The sequence below is a fragment of the Diospyros lotus genome, chromosome 5 (assembly GCF_014633365.1).
Source record: "Diospyros lotus cultivar Yz01 chromosome 5, ASM1463336v1, whole genome shotgun sequence".
NCBI classification, from domain to species: domain Eukaryota; kingdom Viridiplantae; phylum Streptophyta; class Magnoliopsida; order Ericales; family Ebenaceae; genus Diospyros; species Diospyros lotus.
Genome location: NC_068342.1, coordinates 32,245,842 through 32,254,601, shown reverse-complemented (window position 1 = coordinate 32,254,601; position 8,760 = coordinate 32,245,842). Strand labels below are relative to the sequence as shown.

The 8,760-nt window shown below is 39.7% G+C and overlaps 1 non-coding gene across 1 annotated transcript; it reads right to left on the bottom strand.

Moving 5' to 3' along the window:
- Positions 1–259: 259 nt before the first annotated feature.
- On the bottom strand, positions 260–378 carry LOC127802959 (U5 spliceosomal RNA). Its single transcript, XR_008023406.1, has one exon. It is a non-coding gene; the product is annotated as a U5 spliceosomal RNA (small nuclear RNA).
- Positions 379–8,760: the final 8,382 nt, after the last annotated feature.

The following is an 8,760-nucleotide window of genomic DNA, read 5'->3' as shown; positions in this document are numbered from 1 at the left end:
GGAAAGCACACCAAGTCAACATAACATTAATGTACTTACCAAAAAAAACCATAACATCAACACCCAATTTTCTATTGTAATTTATACGAGAGGGCAGGGCCTGTTTGGCATTGGTACTCTTAAACCGCAAATTGCCCCTGTACTTTCAACTCTGACTTTTCTACTGGCGGAAACGCAAGATATGAGTAACCACAAGCAAATGCAAAGCATAACTGGGCATTAACTGGCACATTATAAATTGAAACTGGCATTGTTGGGAGCTCACCCAGAAAGGGAAAGCCCCTCCAAAAATAGGCGTATGCCGCTATCTGCAGCGAGCACACAGTATTCTTTAGTAAAAGGCAAAAGAATAGTTCGCTCTGTGCTCACCGTGCGGCTGCATGCCTTACCATCTCTCTTTAGCTTCACTTTGGAGCAGCTCCTTTAGCGTGGCAGTTCCCAAATTGCTTGATGTGGGAGTGAACACCCTCCAATGCATGAACTATATTAGAATGTCTATCTGTATGCTCAACTGAGCAGGGAGACACCCTGTTCCTTCATCTTTCGTTTTTAAAAATAAAATTTAGGTAGAAAGTAAATTTAAGCGCAGCTTGTCAAGGAAAAAAATTTATGCCTAATTAGAGCCGAAGTAATTACAACTTCAAACCAAAGCTGGACTTAAACTAACTGCTGCATGTTGCTTGTACTAAAGGCAAATTATATCAATTATGATGCATGAAAAAGAAACTCATCCCCCTGCTCATGTGACTAGATCATATACCGAATAAAGTTCAATGGTTCTCAAATCTCAAGTAATAGCCAAACCTCATGTTGCTGTTTACGGGAGAAACTTGGCTAGTTTATTAGGAAAGGATAAACTTTAACCCGGGGAATTGTGAATAAAGAAATATGTGAGATGGATGGTACACATTGTTGAATTTATGGCTAGGTATGTCACAATTACAGAATATATTTATTGCAAATAAAGCAATAACTCACCAACCCCTAAATTGTAATAATATTTAATACAATTATTAAAACTGCACAAGCACTCCCCTAATATTATAAATAAATTTATTGCAAATAAAGCAATAACTCACCAACCCCTAAATTGTAATAATATTTAATACAATTATTAAAACTGCACAAGCACTCCCCTAATATTATAAATAAATATTAGCAACAACTTTAAAATCAAGGGACTGCAAACTGGTGACAAGACGAGTTTGATGGCAACTGTAACAGTCGTATCGGAGGGACACAATAGACTGAGTCAAGTCTTAGCGTTGTCCTGAAAGCAAGATCACCCTACAATTGGCAGCTAACAGGCTATGGCGAAAGCTTCAGCAGGATAAAACGGTCTCTCCAATAGAACAACGGCCTCGAACAGTTGGAGCTAGCAGAACTCAGTAAAGGAACTTTCTCTCTGAGGTGAATGCAAATACAAGATGGAACTAGAGAATGTTGGAATGCTTGGATGATGAAGAATGAAACTTGGGCAGCCTTTTATAGTTGCACCAGGGGCTCCCAAGAGCCACAAAATCAATACAACAATTAATTAAAATCATAAAACTCATTAAAAGTTGTGACTCTTGGAGCAAATGAAAAGCCTCAACTTTAATTCAAGAAATTAAGTGTGATTGTTCAAATTTCTATAAACAACAAATAATAAATCCAACAAATACACTTACACTCACACACACGGGCCCAACAATCCCCCATATGAGTGTAAGTGTGCCAAACCAAATAAACCGACACGATGCCACAGAGAGCAAATAACAAGTTATGCATCAGGCAAGGTGTCTTTTGGACTTGAACCTCCCTTAGTGAGTATCTGTCAAACTTACCGAAGAAGTAGTGAGCCTAGCTCTTGAACTACCCTTCTAGTGGTAAATCAAGACAACATATATCACATACAACTCATCTTACACCTTTGAGTTCTATACGATTGTGTCCATTTTGGTCTTGGACAGTATCCTGAATTCATGAGAGCTCTAGAAAACCCAAGCCTTTAGAACAATTCTCATAGAAGCGACCCACTTCTACTTTCACATAGGTAATAATTGATTAAGAGTACTCTGTTAATACTCTTCTTATAACAAGATACCAATATTACCTGTACCATCAACAGAATACACACTTTCATTACCGGAACGGGGAAGGAACTATAAGTTCCTTGGTGTGTAAACTATGAATTATCCCAGTCAGTTTGCCTATTTAACCCAGATCTTGGGATCTTCAGTTAGATGGGTTAGGTTACCACCGGGTAATTCATTTCACAGGCTTTAATCCCATTCCCTTCGATGTAGAAGTGACTTGGTTCCTCGTCACTCCTTTTGTCAAAGGATCTGCCAAATTTTCCTTCGACTTCACATAATCAATGGAAATTATCCTATTGGTGAGCAACTGCCTGACAGAATTATGCATGCGCCTTATGTGTCTCGACGTTCCATTATAGATACTATTTTTAGCTCGCATAGAAGCAGCTAAGTTGTCACAGTAGACACATATGGCATTTATAGGCTTAGGCCACAGTGGAATGTCTTCAAGGAAATTTTGAAGCCATTCAGCTTCTTCACTTGCTTTATCTAGAGCGATAAACTCAGACTCCATAGTAGACCGCGCAATGCATGTCTGTTTTGAAGACTTCCACGATACAGCGGCTCCACCTAAGGTAAACACATACCCACTGGTCGATTTAGTCTCCAAACTATCAAAGATCCAATTAGCGTCACTAAACCCTTCCAGTACAGGTGGATACCTCGTATAATGCAACCCATACTCTAACGTGTACTTCAAGTACCTGAGTATCTTGACCAGAGCATCCCAATGGTCACGTCCAAGATTGCTCGTGTATCTTGCCAACCTATCTATCGAGTAGGCAATATCGGGTCTTGTACAATTCATGATGTACATCAAACTTCTGATGACCCTAGCATATTCCAATGGAGATACACCTTCACCATTGTTCTTCTTTAGTTTAGAATTTGGATCAAACAGAGTAACTGCGGGCTTACTCTCGAAATGACCAAATCTACACAACACTTTCTCGATATAGTGTGATTGAGAAAGTATGTACCCTTTGGCATTCTTAGTTATTTGAATTCCAAGAATGACATCAGCAAGACCCAAGTCTTTCATATCAAAGTTGGAATTCAACATCCATTTTGTGGATTCTATGGCATTTCTATTAGTGCCCATTATCAGCATATCATCCACATACAGGCACACAACGACACACTCGTGATTTATGGTTTTAACATAAACACATTTATCACACTCATTTATCTTGAACCCATTTGCAAGCATAGTATGATCAAATTTCCCATGCCATTGCTTTGGCGCCTGTTTCAGTCCATAAAAGGACTTTATAAGTTTGCACACTTTCTTTTCATGTCCCTTTACAACAAACCCTTTGGGTTGTTCCATATACATTTCTTCCTCTAAGTCTCCATTTAAAAATGCAGTCTTTACATCCATTTGATGAATTTTCAAATTATGTAACGATGCGATTGCAATTAACATCCTTATAGATGTGATTCTCGTCACTAGAGAATAGATATTGAAGAAGTCTTGCCCTTCCTTTTGGCGATAGCCTTTAGCTACTAGACGGGTCTTGTACTTATCAATAGTACCGTTAGCCTTTAGTTTCTTCTTAAATATCTATTTGCACCCAATTGGCTTACTTCTCGGAGGTAAGTTAACCAACACCCATGTCTAGTTTTGCATAATGGACTCTATCTCACTATTGATGGCCTCCTTCCAATACGGTGCATCTGACGATGTCATAGCCTCATTAAAAGCTTGAGGCTCATTTTCTACCATATAGGTTAGAAAATCTGGTCCAAAAGAAGTAGCTTTCTTAGCTCTTTTACTCCTTCTAGGTTCAACCTCGGTCTCCTGACCAACTTGACCCTCAGGAGAGCTCGCCTCATACTTCCTCTTGGAACCACCGTCATTGTGTCTTTCTTCCTTAAAAGGGAATATGTTCTCAAAGAACTCCACTTCTATAGATTCCATTATGATGTTATTATTAATATCAGGAATTTCTGATTTTATCACCAGGAACCTATAGGCCGCACTATGCAGCATATAGCCAATAAAGACACACTCTATCGTCTTTAGTCCAAGTTTAGTCCTTTTCAGTAAAGGAACTTGCACCTTAGCCAAACACCCCCACACTTTGAGGATTTTATACGAGGGTTGCTTCCCATTCCACACTTTATAAGGAGATTTGTCAATCTTCTTATGTGGAATTCGATTCAAAACTAAGTTTTCTGTAAGCAAAGCCTCCCCCCACAAGTTGTGGGGTAAACCTGAATTGTTAAGCATGCAATTAACCATGTCCTTCAATGTTCGATTTTTCCTTTCAGCTACACCATTTTGTTGTGGTATATACGGTGTTGTGGTTTGATGGATTATACCATTAACCTTGCAAAACTCAGAGAGTGACGATGATTCATATTCACCACCTCTATTTGATCTCAGCACCTTCACCTTCTTCCCAAGTTGATTTTCAACTTCTGCCTTATATGTCTTGAAGACATCTAAGGTCTTGTCTTTACTATGCAATAGATATACATAGAAGAATTTGCTACAATCATCTATAAATGTGACAAAGTACTTCTTCCCACCTCTAGTAGGAGTACTTTTCATGTCACATAGATCACTGTGAATTAAATCAAGTAACTCACTGTTTCTTTTTACAGACGGAAACGACTTCCTCGTGAACTTTGACTCGACACAAACTTCACATTTGTGCCCTTTGTCCACATTGAAGTTAGGCAATAGTCCTAAATTTACCATTCTTTGAAGAGAACAATAATTGACGTGCCCTAACCGAGAGTGCCACACATCACACAACTCAACAGAATAAGCGGAAGCCTTGTTCTTATTCTCATTATTTTTGGGAACCTGGGCTAGTACATTGAGCTTAAACATGCCATCAAGTAAATAACCTCGTCCCACATACATACCCCCCTTAGTAAGAGTGAACTTGTCTGACTTAAACACAAGCTTGAACCCATTCTTATTCAGCAGGGTTCCAGACACCAAGTTCTTCCAGATTTTCGGCACGTGGCACACGTCATTGAGGGTGAGTATCTTCCCAGAAGTCCACTTTAGCAGGACCTTTCCTTTTCCGATCACAGGAGATGCATAAGCATTCCCCATGTACAACTTCTCAGAGCCGTCAGCACTTTCATATGTGGCGAACAGAGCCTTGTCACTACAGATGTGCTTAGTAGCTCCAGTGTCTATCCACCAGCCCTTGGCATTCGACACCATGCAAACATTTGTGACAATTGCAATCAGGTCGACATCTTCCTCCATCATGTTGGCCTAACTGTTCTTGCGCTGGTTGTTGGCAGAGCTCTGTCCCTTCTTGTGATGGCAGTCAATGGCTCTATGGCCTGTCTTGCCACACACCTAGTAGCTCTCTTGGATGCGCTTGGTGAGGGTCTTATTCTTGGGACCCATGTTCCCATTCTTCTTCTTGGCTTGTTGTTTCTTGGGTTGAAGTTTTGAATCTTCAACCACGTTGGCTCTTGCTTCCAGCCTGACAGGAGCTTTATCTCCCTTCCGGTTGTCCTCTTCGATGCGGAGTCTAACAGCCAGATCCTCCATGGATAGCTCTTTCCACTTGTGCTTGAGGTAGTTCTTGAAGTCTTTCCACGAGGGTGGTAACTTCTCAATCACAACGGCAACTTGGAATGGTTCATTTATGACCAATCCCTCACTTAGCAAGTCACTGAAGAGCACTTGCAGTTCTTCCAGCTGGTTGACCACAAACTTGGAATCTACCATCTTGTAATCAAGGAATTTCCCCACGAGGAATTTCTTAGTTCCAGTATCTTCCAATTTGTACTTCTTATCCAGAGCATCTCACAGTTCCTTGGCTGTCAGGTAGGCAGTACAGTATACGTTGTATAATGAGTTTGCCAAGGCACTTAGTATATAATTTTGGCACAGGAAGTCCGTATGCATCCACGCTTCCTTGGCAATAACCTCTTCCGCAGTTGCATTCTCCTTCGGGGTGACTAGGCATGCTTCCTTCAAGATATACTCCAGGTTCAGAGTGGTCAGATAAAAGACCATCTTTTGTTGCCATCTCTTAAAGTCCTCACCATTAAACTGGTGGGGCTTTTCCACATGGGGAGTTGCCTTAGTCACCATTGTTCCCATGACAGTAGCGGTGTTAATCACAGTGGCATGGGGGTAGCCATACTATCTTGCTTTCAGAATGTTGAATTATGGCTAGGTACGCAACAATTACAGAGAATATATTGTAATTATAACGATAACTAACCAACCCCAAAATTGCAATAATATTTAATGCAATTATTAAAACTGCACAAGCACTCTCTCAATATTATAAATAAATATTAGCAATAACTTTAAGATCAAGGGACTGCAAACCGGTGACAAGACGAGGTTGATGGCAACTAAAACAGCCGTATCGGAGGGACATAATAGACCGAGTCACGTCTTAGTGTTGTCCTGAAAGCAAGATCGCCCTGCAACTGGCAGCCGGCAGGCTATGGTGAAAGCTTCAGTAGGATAAAACAGTCTTTCCAACAGAACGGCGGCCTCGAACAGTTGGAGCTGGCAGAACTCAATAAATGAACTTGCTCTCTGAGGTGAATGCAAATACAAGATGGAACTAGAGAATGTTGGAATGCTTGGATGATGAAGAATGAAACTTGGGCAGCCTTTTATAGTTGCACCTGGGGCTCGCAAGAGCCACAAAATCAATACAACAATTAATTAAAATCATAAAACTCATTAAAAGTTGTGACTCTTGGAGCAAATGAAAAGCCTCAACTTTAATTCAAGAAATTAAGTGTGGCTGTTCAAATTTCTATAAACAACAAATAATAAATCCAACAAATACACTTACACTCACACACACGGGCCCAACAATCCCCCACATGAGTGTAAGTGTGCCAAACCAAATAAACCGACACGACGCCACAAGTGTGTACTTTCTTTGTGAAATGAAGATCCCTTTGTGACTTCTTGCAACCTCCATTCCAAGAAAGTATCTAAGTTCCCCAAGATCTTTTACCATGAATTCAGCTTGAAGTCTCTTTTTTAGATTTCCAATCTCCATTTCATCATTACCTGTGATTATCATATCATCTACATATACAATGAGTATTGCTTGTTGTCTTGACTTGTTCTTCTTTACAAATAGGGTGTGATCAGTTTGCCCTTGGCTGTATCCAAGGTCCCTTATAATAGTGCTAAACCGTGTAAACCAAGCCCGAGGTAATTGTTTCAAACCATAAAGGGTCTTTTTTAGCTTACATACCTTATTTGGATTTCCATTTGCTTCAAGTCCAGGAGGAACTCTCATATATACTTCCTCTTCTAATGTGCCATTGAGAAAAACATTCTTGATGTCAAGTTAGTGTAGTCTCCAATCTAAATTAGTAGCAATAGACAATAGAACTCTAATTGAGTTAAGTTTGGCAACTGGTGCAAAGGTTTCTTCATAATCAATTTCATAGGTTTGAGTAAAACCTTGTGCTACTAGTCTTGCCTTATATCGTTCTATAGTTCTATTTGGTTTGTATTTCACTGAAAAAATCCATTTACTACCCACTATTTTCTTTCCTTCTGGTAGCTTCACCATCTCCCAAGTCTCATTATCATTTAATGCCTTTATCTCTTCTAGCACAACTTTCTTCCAATTTGGATCTTGAAGTACCTCTTGAACATTTCTAGGAACGTGAATCTCATCAATCTTTGCAACAAATGTTTTGAAATTTCCTGATAACTTGGTGTATGCAACATAATCTGATATAGGATACTTAGAATTTCTCATACAAGACCTTACCCCTTCCTTATGGCAATCGGAAGATCAATGTTAATGATAGGTTCTTCTTCTTCCTCACAACATGACTCATTTTTCTCCTCTTCTTGATTATCCATCATATTGTGATATGTCATCGGTTCATCCTCTTGAGTTTGTATTAGAGCTTGTGGTCTTCTAGAGTAAACCAGAATTGGTTTTGGGTCAATAGTGTTAGATTCTCCTCTTTGACTTGCATCACCATTATTTCTGGGTATAGAGTTAGATTGGGAAGGAAAGAATGAGGAGATCGAAGGAAAAAGCTCAAGCTCAAAAACATTTGGTTCCCAATGTTTGTTTCCTTGAGAATGAATCTCCCCCTAGATAGAAACATGGGGGTAGAAGGTTTGATTTTCAACAAAGGAAACATCACATGAGATCATGAATCGTTTTGTAGGAGGATGATAGCACTTATAACCCTTTTGTGTGGTGAAATAACCAAGAAATACACATTTGAGAGCTTTAGGATCAAACTTGCCCCGGTTAGGTTGATCATTATGGACAAATACCATAAACCCAACACGAGGTTCAAGAGAATTATGAATCCGAGACGAACACGATTGAAGGACTTTGGAAGGAACATGTGACGCCTCGCTCCTACTTACGGGTGCCACTCGTGAACAATCATCCGAATTGCTCACATGCCCGGCCGTTTGTGAAGGGCGGACTATGTTTCAACATGAAACGCCCTAGGTGGGAACTAGGCTTCGTCCTTCCCTTCCCTCAATCCCAGGATTCAACTAGTAAATTTGGGCTTTAACTATACCAGACTTGGCTAATTAATTTTCATTAAGTTTGCCCAATCGCCATTTTTATTTATTATAATTCTTCTCTTTCCAAGAATTCCACCGGGCTCCATAAAATTCTCAATTTCAATCAACCCATTGATTTTTACCAAATTTGGAGGAAAACTCATATAATTTAAA